Genomic DNA, 21,214 nt, shown 5'->3' on the forward strand with positions numbered 1-21,214 from the left:
TGAATTCTCAACGTTGTCACTTAAGTTAAGTAATTTCTTTTATGTAAGAGAATTAATATACATTTCTAATTCCTAATATATTTCTAATATTAATATATGGAAGTTAATTAGTTATAAAACTGTAATTTGTTTAGCAATTTATCAAAATAAAGAGTTCAAGAAACATACTTTCTATTGAATTTTATGTACATAGTTCCATATCTTTGTATATAAACAAATTTTTTAAATACAAGTAACATGTATATTAACTATCTTAGTTGTTATCAGTAGAAAACGTAAACTACTAGTGATTTTACGCTGCAAAAATTAGTGTATATTCACTAAAAGTCAGTAAAAGTACATGGTCGTGTTATAATGATCAAAACAAGCTGCGGTACGATGAAGAGACAAACATCCCACGCTGTTCTGATAAGCACTCGCTGTTCTATATAGTAAGTACAACATCATTTTTAGATATTATTTAGGTAAAAATGTCAACAACATTATGCTATATATATATATATATATATATATATTTATATGTATTTTATATATCTTTGCAGGAGGATTTGTTGAGTCGCAGATTGGTCCCCTACAAATGCCAAACAAGGAAAGATATGATACAACGATCGCATTATATTTTTTTAACAAAGTGTTTGATTCTGTCGACGCACATACTTTGCGTCCGGAGACTTCTTTACGCGTTGCAGTAAAAAAAAAGCAAACATCACGATTTTTGGCCATATGCTATTAAAAAACTGTCTCATATGCGGTATGTAGATCCAAAACTAAAGGATCGGTTAGGTGCATACCATCTTTAAAAATTGGATTTTTACTCTACGTGGTTTTCAAAACATATAGAAAAAAGTAAATAACGCAGGCATACAGTTCTTAAAGACAAAAAATATTAATCAAGACCCATTAGAAAATTTTTTTTGGTATGATTCGTAGCCATGGACGTAGAAATATTAATCCTTCTTGTAGCCAATTCTGTGGATCGTACAAAACATTATTAATTAATAATTTGACTTCGAAAGGGTCTATGGACTTTAACTGTGAAAATAAAAATGACGGTGATTTGTTATTTACATTTAAACAATTTGTGAAAAACGTTTCTCATGTAAACACTACAAAACAAATAGTAGAAGAAGATTCTCTAGAATCATCTCAAATTACGCATAAAACAATATGCATAAAATCTCATCAAATAGAAATAGTCAAGTGTATGTTGCTGGCTGGATTGCAAAAAAGACTTTGTCTTTGAAACAATTCAAAAATTGTCTAGCGTGTAAACAGAGTCTTTTAACAATAGATACAACACGTGAAGAATATATGCAATTAGTTCATAGAGAATATGTACGAGAGAAACCTTCGTAACTTACCCGTGTATATCCTTTTTAAAACATGCATTTATTGAAGCTGATTCAATTCCAAACAAAATATTCTTCAGTATGTTTTCGCAAAAATGTTTCCGCCTTGTTACGTGCACGTTTAAACGAAAAATTAAATTTAGATTTTGTTACGTTCTGCGAACTCCACGATTTCCCTTTTTTCGCAGAAATTCCTATTAAGCGCTTAAGATATCCCTTAAGGTAGGGATGAGTAAACTGAGCACGGACGGTTATCGATCGGCGAGTGAGCATCGATCTCTTCACATTCCCTTTTTACGATCAACCACCTATTTGGTTGGGCAACTAAAAGCAGCCCTCTAGATGACAAATTACTGACGGACGGGGCATATGGTGACCAGATTCTCATGAACCTTATCGGGCCCATAACAATAAACCCGGCGACACGACGCGTAAAAGGGGCCTTATTTCCAGACAGGGGTTGATGGGGATCTGGATTATATTATGCGACTAGCTCAAATTGCCCGCGCGATGCTCCGGCAAGCAGAAACGAAATCTAACACGTGGTTTTAGAAATCTTGAGAGCACGTGGCGGAAGTTTCTGTTTGCACTTAGCAATAAAACTCCAATAAAATTGCACTTAAGATTAGAAGGATATGGATCGTCTGTCAGTAATTCGAGCAGGGTCGCGAGATAAATAAGGGACTCTAATAAAAAGAGAAATCGGCGATAGTCGAAAACAAATTAGTCACTGGAAGAATCGCTGGGTTGCACCCCCAACAAGACAGTGGGGGCCTTACGAGGAGACTCACCAATGAACAGCCGGAAAAACCGATAACCGTCTCTAGCTTTCTAGGATAGACGAAAACTGAAGAATCCACCTCTTGGGTGAAGACCAACCCACCCAATGGAAAATCCTTTTAACCCAAATTAAAAACATCCCGCCAACGAGAAATCCTTTAAACAAAAATTAGAAGCATCTCTCCAACCCGGAGTCCTCCAAATGAAAACCTGATACATCCCACACGAAATTCATCCTTCCATCCCTTAACTTTCCTATATAAATTCCGACATTGGAGCACTCAGCCTCATTTTTTTTTCTTCATCTTCATCTCCTGAACTTCGGTCTCCTCGAACCCTACAGTCAGACTTCCAAGTTGAGTTGTGCGCGTTCAAATTACGAGTGTTCGCTGAGGGCCCGAGGATCATCGGTTCCGGCTATTTCTACTCTCAATCCAACCAGCGTCAAGTAGTAAGTCGTATATACACTTCATTTATTTATCCCCATTTTTTGTGTGTCCAGAAGTTCTCTCGGTTAAACATTAATCCATAATCCTTAAACATTAATCCTTCTAACCCTCCAAACACCTTTTCTATATTACTTCTGAGTTAGCTGATTTATCGGCGGGCTCGGAGTAATCTCTATTATATTACTCCTGAGTTAGCTGATTTATCGGCGGGCTCGGAGTAATCTCTATTATATTACTTCTGAGTTAGCTGATTTATCGGCGGGCTCGGAGGTAATCTCTATTCCTATATTACTTCTGAGTTAGCTGATTTATCGGCGGGCTCGGAGAAATCTCTATTATATTACTTCTGAGTTAGCTGATTTATCGGCGGGCTCGGAGTAATCTTTATTCCTATATTACTTCTGAGTTAGCTGATTTATCGGCGGGCTCGGAGCAGGGATGCCGCTGTGCAGACCGACCAGCATGCTACAGCGTGTGGAGGGGATGCGCCGCAAGGCTGCGCAAGGGATAGCCACGCACACTAATGCCACGCTCCTCTGTCCGTGTACGCTCGGCGCAAAGAAGGACAGAACACGATCGTTGTCTCCTTCTCTCTTGTGCTATGACGTCGCTATGCCAGTTGCCGGCTATGCTGGCACATATTTCAGATCTCGCGATTCTCCGAATCTCGAGTTGGCAAATCGATGGGCGACGTTATTTATTGTAAACTTAATCTTTTCTTATAAAATATCGAGATATATGTCAATCATTTTGTCGTTATTCACTGACCTCGAAAAAAAAAGAAAGTGGTAGTATTATACCTCGAAAAACCTAAGTAACAAGTGGTAGACGTACTCTTTGTATCTCGAAAAATCTCGAAAAAATCTAAGCAGTAGTATCTTTATTTCCAAAAAATTATAACCCAAGTGATACACATCACAAAATTATGTTACCTTATCAAAGAAGAGTCGCGCTTCAAGTGATCTATTACAATTACAAAAAAGAAATGATATCTCTTTAAATTACAGCGCCAATTACAGAGAGAACATATATATTGCTTCAAAAAATAATTGTTGCACTACTTTGAAAAATCTTTACATGGTGTCAATTAGAAAAAGAATGTATGATAACAATTTTATAAGATTAAAAAATTTTATTTAAATTTAACAAGGGAATACAAGATATTTAAATACAAAGTTTACATGTGTATTTTTTAGTGGTCACAAAGAATTACAGAGGAAACAGTACAAAATAAAAATATTTTATTAAAATATTTAATCCAACGAGGGAATACAAGGTATTTAAATACAAAGTTTATATATGTATTTTTCAATAGAATAAAAGATTTAATCACAAAGAATTACAGAGATAGTACAAAATAAAAATATTTTATTAAAATACATAAATTTTTCTTGTAAAAAAACTTGGCGCTGCTAGACCTCGAAATTTTAAATAAATAAATAAACTTATCCTATACTTAATTATAAGCCGCATTATTCGCCGTCGTCACGCACACCCATATCACTCGCTCGCACATACACACTACGCTGATAATCATTTGTTACTCCCGTCGCATTCTTCTATGAATTATTTTTATTTATTGTTATCCTTATTTATTTAAAATTTCGAGGTCTAGCAGCGCCAAGTTTTTTTACAAGAAAAATTTATGTATTTTAATAAAATATTTTTATTTTGTACTATCTCTGTAATTCTTTGTGATTAAATCTTTTATTCTATTGAAAAATACATATATAAACTTTGTATTTAAATACCTTGTATTCCCTCGTTGGATTAAATATTTTAATAAAATATTTTTATTTTGTACTGTTTCTCTGTAATTCTTTGTGACCACTAAAAAATACACATGTAAACTTTGTATTTAAATATCTTGTATTCCCTTGTTAAATTTAAATAAAATTTTTTAATCTTATAAAATTGTTATCATACATTCTTTTTCTAATTGACACCATGTAAAGATTTTTCAAAGTAGTGCAACAATTATTTTTTGAAGCAATATATATGTTCTCTCTGTAATTGGCGTTGTAATTTAAAGAGATATCATTTCTTTTTTGTAATTGTAATAGATCACTTGAAGCGCGACTCTTCTTTGATAAGGTAACATAATTTTGTGATGTGTATCACTTGGGTTATAATTTTTTGGAAATAAAGATACTACTGCTTAGATTTTTTCGAGATTTTTCGAGATACAAAGAGTACGTCTACCACTTGTTACTTAGGTTTTTTCGAGGTATAATACTACCACTTTCTTTTTTTTTCGAGGTAACAACATATACACTACTGTACGTGTACTTGGCGCCTTTCTTTACCTTTTTTTTAAGAAAGGTAATTTTGTACGGATATCACGCCTTTTTGTAGTATCACGCATTTTATAAACAGTATGTACAGGGTAAAGCTATTTGGAGGTATTATACTACCACTTTGTTTTTTTCGAGGTAACAACATAATACATATACACTACTATGCGTGTACTTGGCGCCTTTTTTTACCTTTTTTTTAAAAAAGGTAATTTTGTACGGATATCACGCCTTTTTGTAGTGTTACGCATCTTAATCTTATAAACAATATATCTTATAATCTTATAAACAGTATGTACAAGATGTGAAGCTAAAGGTGTTACGGACTATTATTTCTAAAGAAAACAACAATTTAATATTTTGCTTAGTTTTTTAAAAATAATAATCTGTAACCTTTTTAGTTGTACACCTTGTTAATGCTATACATATGTATACCACAGAAAAAAATTACTACTTAAAAATAAAAATGTAATGTGTCTGAAGTTGTTAATAATAGGTAAAACGTTTGACACACACACACGCGCGCGCACACACACACACACACACACACACACACACACACACACACGCGCGCGCGCGCGCGCCTTAGGGTAGCAGAAGAGAGAACAAGAGAAAAGTATCTTCGCGAACAATGGAGCTAGTCTCATGACGATGAGTCAAGTATGTACAAGAGCGAGATCGCAATGACCGATATGCAAGTGGATTAACCTAGTCGCGAAACGTTTACCCGTTATACTGTTGAAGAACCGACCGCATAACATTCCGTCTTTTTCTAATCCCGCTGTGAATCGATTTTCCAGCTAACGTATATCTTATGTCTTCGCAAAGCGTAACTTTTAAATCCTTTAGGGAGATCAATCACTTCAAGACGACACATTTTTTTTAAAGCGATTGAAGAGAAAGACAGAGAGCTTGTAAATGTCGCGAATAACGTCTTGGACGAGTATAGTAGCGTATACGTCAAGTCGGGAGGCGAATAGAAGTTAAGCAATGGAGAAAAAAAGACAGACCAAGATATGCGAGTTAATTCAGTTATGATATATTTTTATATATTTTACAGAAGACGTATAAAAGATGTAAGAGGACTTGCGGTAAAAATTCATGCAAGTCTTAATAACTTCAAGGATTAAATTGACGAATATACAAAAGCTACTAAATGTACTCAAAGCTACTTAATGATTAATACAATGCTAAATGAAGTGTTGTACAAAATTTGAATAGAGTCAAAGATTGCGGTCAGCTACATATTATATACACGAAAATTATTATATACACGAAAATGAATTACGAATGATTATTACGTAACGATGTTCATTGCGCTATATTTTCGCTTTGTTAAAAAATTATAATAAATTATAATAAATTGAGTTAATCGCAGCGCGCGACAAAGTTATGTACGTGAGCACTGTGAGCGATTTAATGATTGTAACCTTACTTGTATACATTTCCTAGAAAAATATTTCTATATTATGTTTAACAACACTATTAAATATTAACATTTCATAACTGCCAAACGTTTCCAGTTGAGCGCAAGTGCACGAGTTACGAATCATTTATAGACTCTTTTTCTCAGTTAACTAGTTTCTACTGCATTGAAATCTTGCATAGAAAAAAATGTATTAGCATATCGCGCAAGAATCATCGATATCTAAGTAAACAATTAATCAAATATATACAGTATATATGCGTACATCTGGATTAATCCGAAAGCTTAGTCTCCATCTTTTGAAACATAAAATAATTTTATGCCAGAACAGTGAAGTGCGGAATATTAAATAAATTGCGCCATTTAACAATAACTTCTAAGGTAACAAGTTTAATCTACGGTGACCTAAATTTAAACGTGAAAAGAAATTAAATTATTTCAATGAGTTCTCGAATCGTCCCCAATCAGAAATAGACATGAGTCACGTAGAAACGAATTTCCTAATTCGTCTGAGTTATTCGATACAATGTTCTAGTTTAAATGTGACACTACTTTGTAAAATGTTAAGTTTTATTGTTTTCTCTACTCTACGATCAATATAACAATCTTTATAAATTTCTTTCTAAATAAAATATTCTACACAATCGGAAAACTATTTTACAACATGAGTAAAGAACGAAGTCAAAAAGCGAAATAATCAATTTTGACGCGATTAAAGGGGATCATCAATGGCGATTGTATTAAACTCTAGTCCATACTGTTGTAAGAATCGCGGATTATGCGTGAAAATTGTAGAGTTTCTTGACAACTCTTATGTACAGATGGATTCAAGTGTTTCTGGCTTCATTCATCTGGTCCCATGCCTACTTGTTCAGCATGTCCGTTCATTACCAGTTCTTCAGTAAGGGAAATTAGCTTTAAAAAATCAATTAATTTCAATTAATTTGCGCATCTGCAAAGAGATTCTCGAAGATTGGATAATAATAACTACTTACCTCATAATTTTGTATCATAAAATAAATATTTGCATAAATATTAGTTTGAATGCGACCTTCAATCTGAGTTTGGGCAGCAACTCCCTTTGAGGAACAATTTTGTACCACATTGTAAGCTTCTGTCGACCATTTACCTGCAAAAGAGTAACATCAAAGTATAATTACATATCAAAGATAAATAATTTTGAGTGTAGAGATGTATATATCTAAAATCTACTTACACGTAGGAGTTGATAATAATCTCGTTGATTGAAATGTGGCTTGGATCAGTCAACTCGCGAAACTGTAATATAATAATAAATCGATTAGAATTTTCGGAAACATTACTTCATACGATTCTTTCACACGATGACGGTTAATGTTAATTTTCGATTACCTTATTATTACGTTTCGCGTGTTCTATACTTGTCGTCATGACGAAACATCTGACCGAGACATTGCGCTTCTTGGCTATCTCAATATATCTCTTTCTCGAAGCTGGATCAGGATAGGTATTGTCTATAACTATACTTTTTCCTTGATTCAAGTATTGTTGGACTGCAGCAATGCACTTCTGCCAGCTGCCTAAAGTGTCTCTGTTGACGTATCCGTATTCCTTCAGATAATTCTTTGCAAAATGCGATTTTCCGGAGTCTGGACTGCCGACCATAAGTACCACCTGTTAATGGATATCTATAAGCACGAGGAAAGAGCGGGCCTCTGTTCACATTTGACGTTCACGATGATATTCGTGTTATGCACGATGCTTCTGTTGAAACCGAGGAATCACATGCCGGAAAAATTTTACTTAGGTATTTATCATTAAAAGAATACTTTGTATAATTCTCTTTTATGTTATTTCTCATTAGATCATGGTACGAGAGGAACAAACACATTTTTCCAGCGAGTAGATGGGAACCTTTTGATCCAACGAAAGTTATGACAAGTATACAGTGTCGGATAAAAATAGGAAGAAAGATAAAATCTGATAAACTTAGATTCAACGAATTGTCCAATTTCGTTTAAAGGATTCAGATTCAAAGGACTGTAATTTAGTAGAGCTACATAATCGAGTAAATGAATTAAATATTATCACATAACTGAATGAATTTGAATCTGAATCCTTTAAACGAAATTGGACAATTCGTTGAATCTAAGTTTATCAGATTTTATCTTTCTTCCTATTTTTATCCGACACTGTATACTTGTCATAACTTTTCGTTGGATCAAAAGGTTCCCATCTACTTGCTGAAAAAATGTGTTTGTTCCTCTCGTACCATAATCTAGTGAGAAATAACATAAAAGAGAATTATACAAAGTATTCTTTTAATGATAAATACCTAAGTAAAATTTTTCCGGCATGTGATTCCTCGGTTTCGACAGAAGCATCGTGCATAACACGACTATCATCGTGAACGTCAAATGTGAACAGAGGTTCGCTTTTTCCTCGTGCCTAATCGCAATATTACATACATTAAAATAACATGCCAACATTGTGATATTGCTTCATAAGTTTTATCACTTAGTATCTTTACCTTAGTTACAATAAAATCGTAAAACGTATAATGGTGCGGTAATATAAGAAAGATCCTCCTTGACATACATTAACTGATCTACCATTACTGTTTTAAGCTCGCTGAATTCACGCTTCAGAACTTCTAAACATCTCTGAAGAAGCTGATAGATAGAATTACCTGTATGTGAAAATTTAATTTATGCAGTAGAACATTATATATCACGCCAATGTTACTCCAAAAGTGACACTGGAGTATTTTAATAACTTAAAAATTCTCTAAATCACTGAGACATTCACCTTTCTTCATTATAACACTCCGACGATAGCCAGATCCATCCCAATAACTGAATGTGATCTCAATTTCTTCTTCCTTCAACACGTTCTGCTTTCTAGCCCATTCTTGCCTCAATTCTTCCTTAAGTTTATTTTCCTCCTCCTTCCTTTCCCTATCTGGCAAGAAACTTGTATCTACATCTGGATTTTTCTTAATCTTCTTAATCGCGAGGCCATCAGATTGCTCATTTTCTGACTGCGGGGATTTTTCGGCATTGTCTTCATCCAGATTAAAAGACAAAGCTTGAATCTGTCTCTTCTGTTTGTCCTTTTCTTTTCCTGCTCTTTTTCACGTTCCTTGTATCAAAGCATGATATGTATTACTAGATGACATTCAGAGCACTGGGCGAAAATCACATAACATTCAGAGCACTGGGCAGAAATCACATGTGTGTATATATATATATATATATATATATATATATATATAATCACGGCAAACCGCATATATAACATCGTGTTATTTTTATTACATTTAGGAAAATTATTTCATATTAACTCAGTAGGCGTTAAACTTGCATACATAGGGAGCTTTCCAGCAAGTGACACAAGCCGACACAAACGTCGTTCTATCTTTCTTTTTTGGCAATGAGTAACAAAGACAAAACGATACCTGTGTCGACTTGTGTCGCTTGCTGGAAAGCTCCCATAAGTGAATCTCGCGTTTTATGTAAAATTTTGTAAGAAATCGCCGAAATCGGTAATCGAACCTATACTACGTTTACGCGAACGTTACTTAATTCTGTAGTAACTTACGAACGATACGATAATTCCTCCGCATAAACGGGAGATTTTATAGTAACTACGATGATATCGTTCGTATAAGTTACTACAAAAGTAATACTCACGTAAACGTAAACTATTATTCTTTGACTTATCAAGAGTTGTAAACTATTATAATTCCTGTCACATGCACTTAGTCGCGTAAAAGAGTCACGGTGCGGTTTCGCTTCGCGTCGTATAATAATAGAATAATTACATGTAAATAAAACAATTACCTTGAATCAGAAAAAATATTAATCGTCGCGTCGCGTAAAGAGTCACGGTCGGTCTCGCTTCGCGCGTACTTGACGTGGGACACTATTTTTTTTTTGAGGTTATCAACTCCGGTTGGAGTTGTAGACGCCTTCAGCCCCACCTTTGGGCTATATAGCGTAGTTTAGTATTGATTGGTATTATCTTCTATCTATGTGATCCTGTTTTGCAAAACTCATTGTAACGAGTCGTTATATAATTCTCCCGATCTGCTTTATGAAGTTGAATATTACTCCAATTTTAGACCAGTCTTCTCTCTTAATCAATTCTACTATGTCCTCTGCTCCAAAGATGTCACGTTTTACCAATTCCTCGTTCATCACTTCCCTTTCCACATCATACCTACTACACTGCCATATCACGTGATTTATGTCTTTCCTTTCGTATCCACAGTCGCATCTAGAGGAATCTATGTAGTTCTTCCTGGCCAAAGACTCATTTAAGTTGTAGTGATTCGCTCTTATACGGTTGATGAAAGAATAAAAATATCTCTCCGCTTTAATTCTTTTAAACCAAGGCTGCTTTTTATCTCTGTCATAAAAATCCCGAAAATAATCCTTGCCTTTGTATTGACTTTCGCTAACTATTATATCCTGCGTGTTGTTCCAGGCTTCTTCCTTAAATATGCTTCTTAAATCTGATATTGGAACAGGGATGTTTGTCTCCGCAACTTCTGACGCACCTACTTTCGCTAAACTATCCGCAATCTCGTTTCCCGTATATCCTCTATGAGCTGGAATCCATCCATAGATAATTGTCCAACCGAATTTAGTTTTTAACCTAAAGTGTCGTCTTCTGATGTCTAATATATAACTATTCTTATATACGTCTAGCCTATTGTTTTTTATGGCTTTTAGTACACTCTGACAGTCCGACAAAATTAATATATGCTTGCTATTTCTCTCTCCTTGTTCTTGATCCTTTTCCAATTTTTTTAACGCAGTAGCTATTGCAAAGGCTTCCGCTGAAAATGATGAGCACAACCTCGGAAGGCTAACATAAAAAGCGTGATCATTCTCTTCAAAAACCACGCTGGCTCCTGTCGATACCATATCCTCAGATCTTGAGCCATCCGTGTAGATGACCAGGGGGTTGTCCAACTTGTGTACATCGCAGAATTCCTTAATAAAGTCCAGATCTTTTTTCCTATACCTCATATCTTCTACATTTCTTCTTTCTTTTTCTTTTCTTCTAGCACTATGAGACCGTCCTATTTCCAACTCTATTGTTATATCTTCCGTAAGAACTTCGTACTTCATATCCCATACTTCGTAATTATTCATTGGTTGGCCCATATCTTTCGCTAGTAAGTTGACTCTATCCCACGCTAATGAGATTATGCTTTTCTTTTTCTGTGGAAATCGTAATCTATGCATCATTTCTTTCTTACTTAGATTACTTATACTCTTTTTAATTTCTGGATTGCCGTATTTGATAATCTTAGAACAGAAATTCTTGGCTAACATCTTAGCTCTTTCGCTTAATAAATCCACTTTGGCCTCTGCTACTAACACATTTGTGGGTGTACTGTTCCTAAAACCCATCGCGGTTCTTAATCCCAAGAACTGTCCTCTTTCGAGTTTCAATCTCAAGGTGCTGCTGGTAGGGGCATATACAAAACATCCGTAGTCTGAAACCGATCTAACTAAACTTTTATATAGCATAAGTGCTGTAATGCAATCCGCTCCCCTGGTAACACTATTTAAATATTTTAAAATGGAATTGGCTTTTTCTATTCTGGCTCTTACATCTTGAATGTGACTTGTAAATTTCAGCTGGTTATCCATACGAACTCCAAGGAATCTAGATTCTTCTTTGTTAGGTATTACCACGCCTTTTACTGTGATGAAGGTATCGTCTACAAAGCCACTTTTAGAAAATTCCACCAAAGTTGTTTTTCTGGGCTCTAAATCCAATCCTATTAGTTCAAGATTGCTTGCTATAATGTTAACAGCTTCTTCGATCTTCCTCCTATTAAGTTCCCTATCAAGATCCATCCTATAGACTGCGATATCATCGGCGAATTCCAATTCCATTACGTCTGTATCCACGTCCACAGTGATGTCGTTAGTATTCAAAGCATACAGAATGGGACTCAAGACAGCTCCTTGAGGAAGGCCCTTCCTTGATATCCTTTTCAGAGTTTCTCTATTATTTATAATATACTCGACTTCCCTCTCGTCCAGCCAGGTATTAATGAATTTAAAGATCCTGCCAGGGCATTTCATCTTTCTCAGCTTAGCTTTTAATATATGAAAAACAACGTTGTCATACGCTGATGCCACATCAAGAAATGCCGCTAATACATATTCCCCATTGAGTAAGGCTGTCCTGATGTCCGAGGTGATCTTCACAAGGTTTTCAGTACATGATCTACCTCTTCGGAAACCATTTTGCATGGAATGTAATTTTTCTTCTTTCTCCGCCCACCATATGAGTCTTTCGTTTACAAGTCGCTCCATTAATTTACCCATACATGATGATAATGATATCGGCCTAACTTTATTTTTGTTCACTTTATCGATAAATAAAACTTGATACTCTCTCCACTCTTGTGGAAAGCCTGATCCTATCCAGATATCGTTAAACAATCGTAGTAAACATTGCAAGGCATTTTCTGGTAAATTCCTTATCATTTTGTAATCTATACTATCCCTGCCAGGAGCTGAATCTTTTTTAATCATCCCTAATGCCCTATACAATTCTGCCACTGAAAATAGCGAATCCAATTCTGTTTCCTCTCTATTATATGTATCATCCTCTAATGCCCTCCAAGATACTCCAGAAGCTGACAATTTATCTATCTCTTCTCTTATGACCTTTTCTCTATCGCCTAACTGCCACTTATTCCAACTTATTCTACTTCTAGCTTTTTTAAAAGTTTTCATTGTATTCCAAACGTAAGATATACTAGTAAATCTATTAATACTATTACAAAAATTTTTAAAATTTTCTCTCTTTTTTTTCTTAAGTACTTTTCTCGTCAAGGCTACCTGCTTTTTGTAATCTATAAATGAATGAAAAGTTTGAAGCTTCTTGAATATCTTCAATTTCTCTTTGCGCATTTCTATAGCTTTTGTACATTCCGAATCCCACCATCTTACTTGTTGTTTGGTCGATTTTCTCTGTTTTGTTTCTAGATTTATATTTCTTACATAGGTATCTTTCCTACCTGACGCTATATTCACCGCTGTCTTCATTTTGTCAGTAAATAAGGAGTACCTTGTTTGAAAGTCTTTACCTATCATGCTTCTTTCTAGCTCCTCCATATTTTTTTCCATTATTTTCTGATATAATACCCAGTCCGTATTCTTTGTTGACAATCTATTAGTGGTTTTTTTAAAAACTATGACTTCAACATCTATATCTATTTTTAATGGAAAATGGTCTGACTCCCAAGCGTCTTCCAATTGCTCATAATTAATGTAATCAATTATTTTATTATCCGCGAAAATTAAGTCTAAATTAGAGGGTGCTTGATTACTATAATTTAACCTCGACAACGTATCTTGGTTTACACATAAAAATCCCTGGTTGAAGAATTTTACCTGTAAGTTATCCCCATTGAAATCTGTATCGTTGCAATTCCATAAGATATTACGGGCGTTAAAATCCCCCATTATGATTGAACCGACTCCTTTCTTATCAAAATTGAGTAGATTGGACCAGACCTTAGGAGCTTCCCTACCGTTTGGTCTCCTATAGACAGCTATAAGATTGAATTTCACCTTGGAATTGTGTATCCTAATACCACAAGTATCAAAATTTTCTGAACCAATATACCACTCTTTAATTACTTCGAATTCTATTCTCTTACTAATAGCGATAATAATACCTCCACTACTACCTTTACTTTCCTTCCCTACTATATTGTAACCTGATATTTGAAATTTGTTAAGATCATATACCTTTGTTTCAGTTATAACTGCGATATCAAATTGCTTAATATGTGAATCAAATTCATATTTCTTGTTTCCAATACCGCGAGCATTCCATAGAACTACTTTAACCATAATTGGACCTGTAATTTACAAGACCTCTAAACCTTTGGTTTCTGTTTCTACTATCCCTATTCCTCTGATCCACCGACTCTTGATTGTGTGCATTTTCTTCCCCTTCATAAAACCTATCATAATTATCCTCCGAAGTATTATACCAATTATTAATATCTAGCATTTCCACATCTCTTAAACTGTTCTTTGAATATTCCTCCCGAGCTACCTGAGACATTATATCTCTAAAGAAGTTCCCAATACCACTAGACTCGTGACTATCAATATTATATCTTCTCTTTTTGTTAATCCTACTTTCATCTTCTGATTCGTCATCTATACTTCTTATAGCTATACCTCTTTTATCCCTGTTAATCTCTGCCTGTCTAGTGTTAAACCTACTATAATATAATTGATTCCTATTTGGACTATCTACGCGCTTATTTACTACCGATTTTGATATTTTAGGATCTTTTTCATATATCGATCTTTTAAAATTATCTTGTTCGTCTTCTTTGTGGGCCGGTCTTCTAACATCCTTCTTCTTTTGAGCCATAGGATTTTGCTTCACGACCTTTGCATATGATTTTAATTCCGGCCAATTCGCAGGTTTGACAAATCTATCATAATCCTTTGTCGTCTTGTTTTCTTTGCCCTTCAGAATTCTCTGAGCCTCGTTGAACGCTACATTATGATATGCCATCACTACTTTTACTTCCCTATTCCACTGGAAAACCGGGCATCCTCTATAGGTTGACCTATGTGAACCTTCACAATTAATACAGAAATATTCCAGATTGCATTCGTCATGAGCCTCATTTCCACATCTGCCACATTTTTCCGAGCTTTTACAGACTGCCTTAATATGACCAAACCTGAAACATCTAAAACACTGTTTAACAGCCTCTACGTAAGGTCTTACTTTCAAATGGCCAAAGCCTCCGAATATAGAAACGCTATCTGGAAGAACATTTCCTTTAAAAATTATGCATATATTATCTGTATCGTTCTCTAGTCTGGTCTTCTTCTCCTTGTCAAATCGCTTTCTTGTCATCCTTTCTATTTGTACGATATCTCTACTATTGCCCAGTGCCTCCCAAAGTTCGGGGATACTGAACGGCCAGTCCGATACAACTCCTTTACTGGTAATTGATCTGTTATCTATATAAACCTGAATATCTTTACATTCCTTAGTTATTTTTTCCAGACAAATATTAGCATCTAACATACTCTTAAACTTAAGCCTAGCCAGATTGAACTGATCCATTTCGAAAATATCAGGATAGCATCTAATTTTATGTAATGACATTTGTATCTTGACCATATTCATGCCTTTTTTATTGCAAATATTCTGACTATTTAACTTACAACATATAATTTTCATTCCTTCGAAATCGCTATCAAATCGTGGGATTTTATTTTCAACACTTACTACTTTGTTTTCATGTACTTGGCTAAGATTAACTAACTTACCTTGTACGATCACGAATATGTTATCTTTTCTACTTTTTACATACTTTCCTTTCTTTTCCGCATCCGTATACGCAGTTTTTTCTTCCGTCATATTTACCTCTTCGTCTTTATCATTCTTGTCCTCGGGGTTCATTTTATCTTTCCTAGTTACTTCCTCCTCTAGCCTTAGATGACTATTTTCATTCGTTTTACCTTTCATTACCTCATTCTCCTTTATCTTTTTCATAACGGTTAGGTCTCTCTCTGCCGAGCCTCCTTTTTCATCTTTGCCTCTATCATAACCTCCTATCGTCGACATCCTACCGGTCTTCCCCCCTCCGACGGGGGACTGAATACTTATCAAATTAGCCCCAAATCAATATTACAGTAGCCTATATCTCCCTTGACCCTCTTACTCTCTAACAAACACCTAAATGCGCCGTCAAATTGCCTGAAAGAAACTCGCAAAAGCCCGCCAACGAAAAAACGTCCGCCTCTCAGCTCGGCCGCCATGCGACTCACGTGGGACACTATACCGTATTATAGGTTATAACTGACTGTGACAGGTGACAGCGCGCTAAACGCACTGTCTGCACTGGTCTGCACTCGCGCAGTACACACACGTATACATATGTGCATATCGAAACTGGCGATACTAGCACCGCCCTGGTGTCGAAAAAGTGAAAGTGACGCGACTCCAGCCAATGAAATGATGGCATGGCATGAGGCATGAGAGACGGTCGACGTAGACGACGACGTATCTTAAGGTGGCTCTATAGTGACATCGTTAGTCAATAATACAACTCACATAAAACTTGATAAAATACATTATGATTTTTCCTAAACATCTTATCTAAATAAAAATTATTAATATTGATAATGTTCCCATTGATTTTTATAAGTAGTTTATAAATTTATAATAATTATAAAAGGTCGATTGATTAATGTTGTCTTGATCGCAAGACCCATCTTCTTTTGCGTCAGTGCGCAAGTACTGTGTAGATAGTATAGATCTAGCAGCCGACTCGCCGTCTCCCCGCTGGCGTCTATAACCTCTTAGCGTGTCCATGCTTGTACATACTACATAGCAAGACAAAAGCCTCCAAGCAAAACAAAATGCCTCCAAAGTATCCTGCTCGTCGTACGAGAGGAAAAAGAAAAGGCCAATTTGCGAAAAAAAAAGTCGTTGCAGCTCGTTCGCAGAGCAGCTGCTTGTTCGCAGGATAGACATTTTACTTCCGTGACACGCATGCATCATCACTTTCTCGATCAAATATTTCTTAAAAATCCATGGCAACACACAACCTTTCATATACCACTGGAAAGCTTGTGATTTCATCTTTCAGTGATCAGTTTTTTATTAACATCTCTAGTTTTTCTTAAAAGATATCATATCATTTTCGGTAAAAATTCAATAACCTCCCATAAGAGCTATGTTAAAAAGTGATTTTTTATATTGCTCGTTTGCAATAATTTACATGGCAACAGGGTCTCAAATTTTAAAAGATGGTTTATTATATGTTAAAGAACAACCTCCCAAAGTTTTATTTATGTGGCTAGTCTTTTAGTTTACTATAGAGCCACCTTAAAAATAAATTTTTACATTTGGACTTTGCGTCGCAATATCTCCGCTCGTAGGGCACGTAGCGGAAATATTATAAGAGAAACCCCCCCCTAATTCGACCCCAAGCTATCGATTAAGCCTACTTAGAACTTGATCCGTTCACTCGTTATCGAGATCTCAACATCTCGAGTACTCGCAACTCGTCGCGTCGCGTAAAAGAGTCACGGTCGGTCTCGCTCCGCGTGTACTTGGCGCGAGACACTACCGTGTCTCTTGATTCCCACCGTTTTTCATTTTCTTGAAAATTATGCCGAACTTCGACTTGGTGTCTCGTCAAATTTGCGTTCTTTCTTTTTTCTTTTTTTTAGGGCGGTCGGCCTGGCGGGAAAATGGGCCTGATATATGTATCTGCTATAAATGTGTCTCGAAAATATTCTTGAAGCTCCTTAATAGACTTCTTTTTCTTTTTTTTTACTTTTAACTTTTAGTCTCTTCTTTTTAGCACTCGCGAAATATAAAATTGTATCCCGTGAACCATTGGACCGCGCTTAGTAACTATGGGCCGTCGTGATCCCGCCAATCCGCCTGCGTTTTCTCTTCGTTATCTTTCCTGATGTTGCTAACAGAGCACATCAGCAACGAGACAACAACGCGATTTTGTAAATTAAACGAATGATAATTGGTCTTACGGTTTCGGAGAATGTTGTTGGTTATCCTTCGGCTGGGTAACGTTCGTTAATCACTTAAGAGAGAATTAAATTTAGATTTCGGATATGTATTAAAACTACGCGATCGTGTTTCGATCTTATATTTGATAAAAATCCCTTCCGAGAAAATGAAACTCGGGACGATTACCGAGTACGTATACTTTCCCGCTGCAATCCACTCGTTGTCGATTCGTTAATTGAATGCGGGGGAAGAGATGCGTTTGAGACATGAGGCGAATCAAATCACTGATAAAACTCCAAACAACGAAGCTGCCGTGACGCGTTCAGAATTTTTCTCGGGACGATTCACTGATCGAGAAGCGATCGTAAGAACGGGGACAGATCGAAAACTCGTCTGAAAGAGTAAGAGCCTAAGCAGAATGGCTGTCTTGGCAGTGTTTTATGTCTTAAGTCTTTGTCTTATGTATGGGATGTATATATTGTACCATACTGTACAGCATTGTGCGTTACATAAGACAAAGACTTAAGACATAAAACACTGCCAAGACAGCCATTCTGCTTAGGCCCTAACGTGAACGCATCCCTTGGGAAAATATACTTTAAATAAAATTAAAGTTCTTAAAAGTAATCTTAAAAATTTAAGAGTTTACTTAAGAAATTTTTAGGTAAATTAAAGTGTGTAAAAGGTTAATCTAAAGTAATTTAAGAAATTTTGAAGTATTTCAAAACTGACTGTAAAATAATCTTAGAAAACCAAAGGTTTTAAAAACTGACTTTAAAATAGTATTCTGGTACTCTAAAGGAGTGGAAAAGTAGCTTTAAAGTAATTTTAATAAATCTTAGGTAATTATAAGAAAACATTAAACTTTAAAGTTTTTTTATAAATCTCGATCTTAACTTAAAAGTTACATGGAAGCAAACTTTTAAGAAGATTTATTTCATGTGGTTAAATCTTCAAGGTTTAAAGTTATAAAGTTAAAGTTATAAGTATTTTAAAGTTATAAGGTTTACAGTTATAGACGATAACTTTTAAGTTATTTTCTTTATTATTATTTCTATATTGCATCTGGAATTTTTAAAGTGCTTTAATACTTACCTTAAAATTTACTTATCCCTGAAATAATTATTAAACTAAATTTGTTTCTTAAGATAATTTTTGAAAAATTATATATTTGCGCTGGTTATGACATATGTAGACTATATATAACACTTACATTAAATTAAGAAGTAGTCTACCACGTAAGGCAGTTGGCTCACGATCCAGAGGTCCCGAGTTCGAATCCCACCAAGGTAAGTGTGTTTTTCAAGTACGAGAAAATATTTATAATCATAGACTGCATCTTAAGAAACAAATTTAGTTATAAAATAGTAATAAAATTTCGAAATAAATAATTTTTTTTTATTCCGGGTGAATATCGGAAATCAGTGTCCTCTAGTATTAAGAGGACACGCAATCTTAAATCTAGTGTCTCATGGTTAGAGGATATTCCTCTAGATTTTAAAATATCTTCTTGAGACCGTATTTCAGAATAAAATCCTCTAAAATCAAGCGGGAGCCCCTAAATGACAGAATATTTTTTTTTGGGTGATTAATAGTAATTGCATGAGTTAACTTAAAGTAACCTTTAAAGTATATTATAGAAATACTTAAAGTTTGGTTCGAAATCACTTCTAGTTTATCAATAGTTTATCAATAGTTTATCAATAGTAATTTCTTTGGTAAACTTTCTAGTTTATTTTAAGTTTTTTTAAGTAAATTTTCCTAAGGGAAGATAAAGCGACTCCCCTTCCTCGGTCGGCCGCCTTTTCCCCTCGCTCCCTCAGGCACGTGCTTTGCAATTGACTATAAACTTGCTGCTTTTATATCAAGAATGCCTCTACGTCGTCCGGCTAAAGAGACCTGCTCACGAGCTGCTCCCGTTTTTCTCTCCTTTTTCTACATTGCCGTGACCCTCGTTATCGATTCGATCGCACCCCCGAGACCACTTCTCGCAGAGAAAATAGTCCATGATTTCGCTATATCACCGCTATCACACCTTCCCGTTTCTCACGTCTCCCTGCATCGCTGGGTTGTTGATTGACGTCACAATGATTGACGCAACGACGCTTCGCAACTACGTGTACATGGTCGGGTAAGTGACTATGTTTTGAGGAAGGGAAGTAATGTAGTTTGGGGTGGGTGGTCGGGGGCTGTGCCACTGTGGTCAGAGAGCTCGTAACTTCTTTATACCCGCTTGAACGTAACGCACGAGCTTGCGTAGCGAGCTATACGATGTCTCAGGGGTCCCAATCTTCGATCCAAGTCGATGAAAAAGCCTGAAAGCACGAGAAAAAACAGCCATTACAAAATCGAAACGAGATTCATTGGATTCAGTCTTTATTTCTCTACGTACTTCTATTCTCCTCCTGTTTCGCCTGCTTTATTGCCTAGTCCCAGAGGTCATGGCCATTCGTAAGTAAACCTGAATACTGATTTTGCTTTATCATTGCATTGTAGACGTGCATAGGCACGCTAATGTATTGGCCATTGACCGATGTTGCCGGATGTTGCCCACCGCTGCTGTATCCGGAGGAACTTTGACTACCGACGGAACCTACAGAACCGGCGGGCGACGGTGTAGGCGAAAGAGAAGGTGTACCTTGTCCCTCCCCCTGAGCAGGCGTTGTCTGAGCTGCTGATTGCTGTGATTGCTAAAATAATTTTTTCAACAATTATAACTCACGCGCAGATTTAAATTGTAATAAAATAAAAATTGTAATATGTTTGAAGTAATTAATGTATTGAATGTGAAAAATGAGATGATCCAGGTAGTAAAAAATATTCACCTTTTGATTGAAATCGTTGACGATCTTCTAAACCTCTTTCACCTCTTGTTTGCGCATATTATAAAGTTTGGAGTACAAGCGTGACTGGCACCAAAGGTTACAAAGACAAATCGCAATTTTGAGACGTGTCCGCTTATGCAATGCTGTACGATTCAAAGAGGAAGCCAGGTACACTCACCTCAGAATGGCCAGCTTAATATGTATACTGTTCTCGGGTGAGTTGTTGGATTGGCTCTTGAATTTCGACGAGATGTATCTGCGGAACAAAGGGAAAATCGCTTTAATTAGCAAGCTGTCTCCTATTTTTTGTCATGCGCGTACGCGTCTTAATTAGAAATGGTCCTTCGTCATACGCTTGAATAGACATCTATACATTTCTAAATAGATTGACAAAGAGAAATTTTAAGAAGACTCGCACACATTTAAGAATTCAAGTAATCTACAAAATCTGGAACATTAGAACAAATCGCACAACTCAAGAAAGATAGTATTTGGGATAAAGTTATAAAGAAGATAGCAAGAAAGGTGTTTCAACGACGATGTTTTCCAACCACAC

General features: G+C 35.7%; 1 long non-coding RNA gene and 1 pseudogene across 1 annotated transcript; one reads left to right on the top strand and one right to left on the bottom strand.

Moving 5' to 3' along the window:
* The first annotated feature begins 354 nt into the window (after positions 1-354).
* Positions 355-1,575, top strand: LOC139783858 (uncharacterized; annotated as a pseudogene).
* Positions 1,576-19,440: 17,865 nt separating this feature from the next.
* Positions 19,441-21,136, bottom strand: LOC139783860 (uncharacterized). The gene is made up of 3 exons (XR_011721404.1): positions 20,659-21,136; positions 20,226-20,523; positions 19,441-20,148 (listed from the first exon to the last, which is right to left on the bottom strand). It is a non-coding gene; the product is annotated as an uncharacterized lncRNA (long non-coding RNA).
* Positions 21,137-21,214: the final 78 nt, after the last annotated feature.

Source organism: Temnothorax nylanderi, unplaced genomic scaffold (genome assembly GCF_030848795.1).
Source record: "Temnothorax nylanderi isolate EJ_2023f unplaced genomic scaffold, tnyl_v1.0 TNYL_tig0551_pilon, whole genome shotgun sequence".
Lineage (NCBI taxonomy): Eukaryota > Metazoa > Arthropoda > Insecta > Hymenoptera > Formicidae > Temnothorax > Temnothorax nylanderi.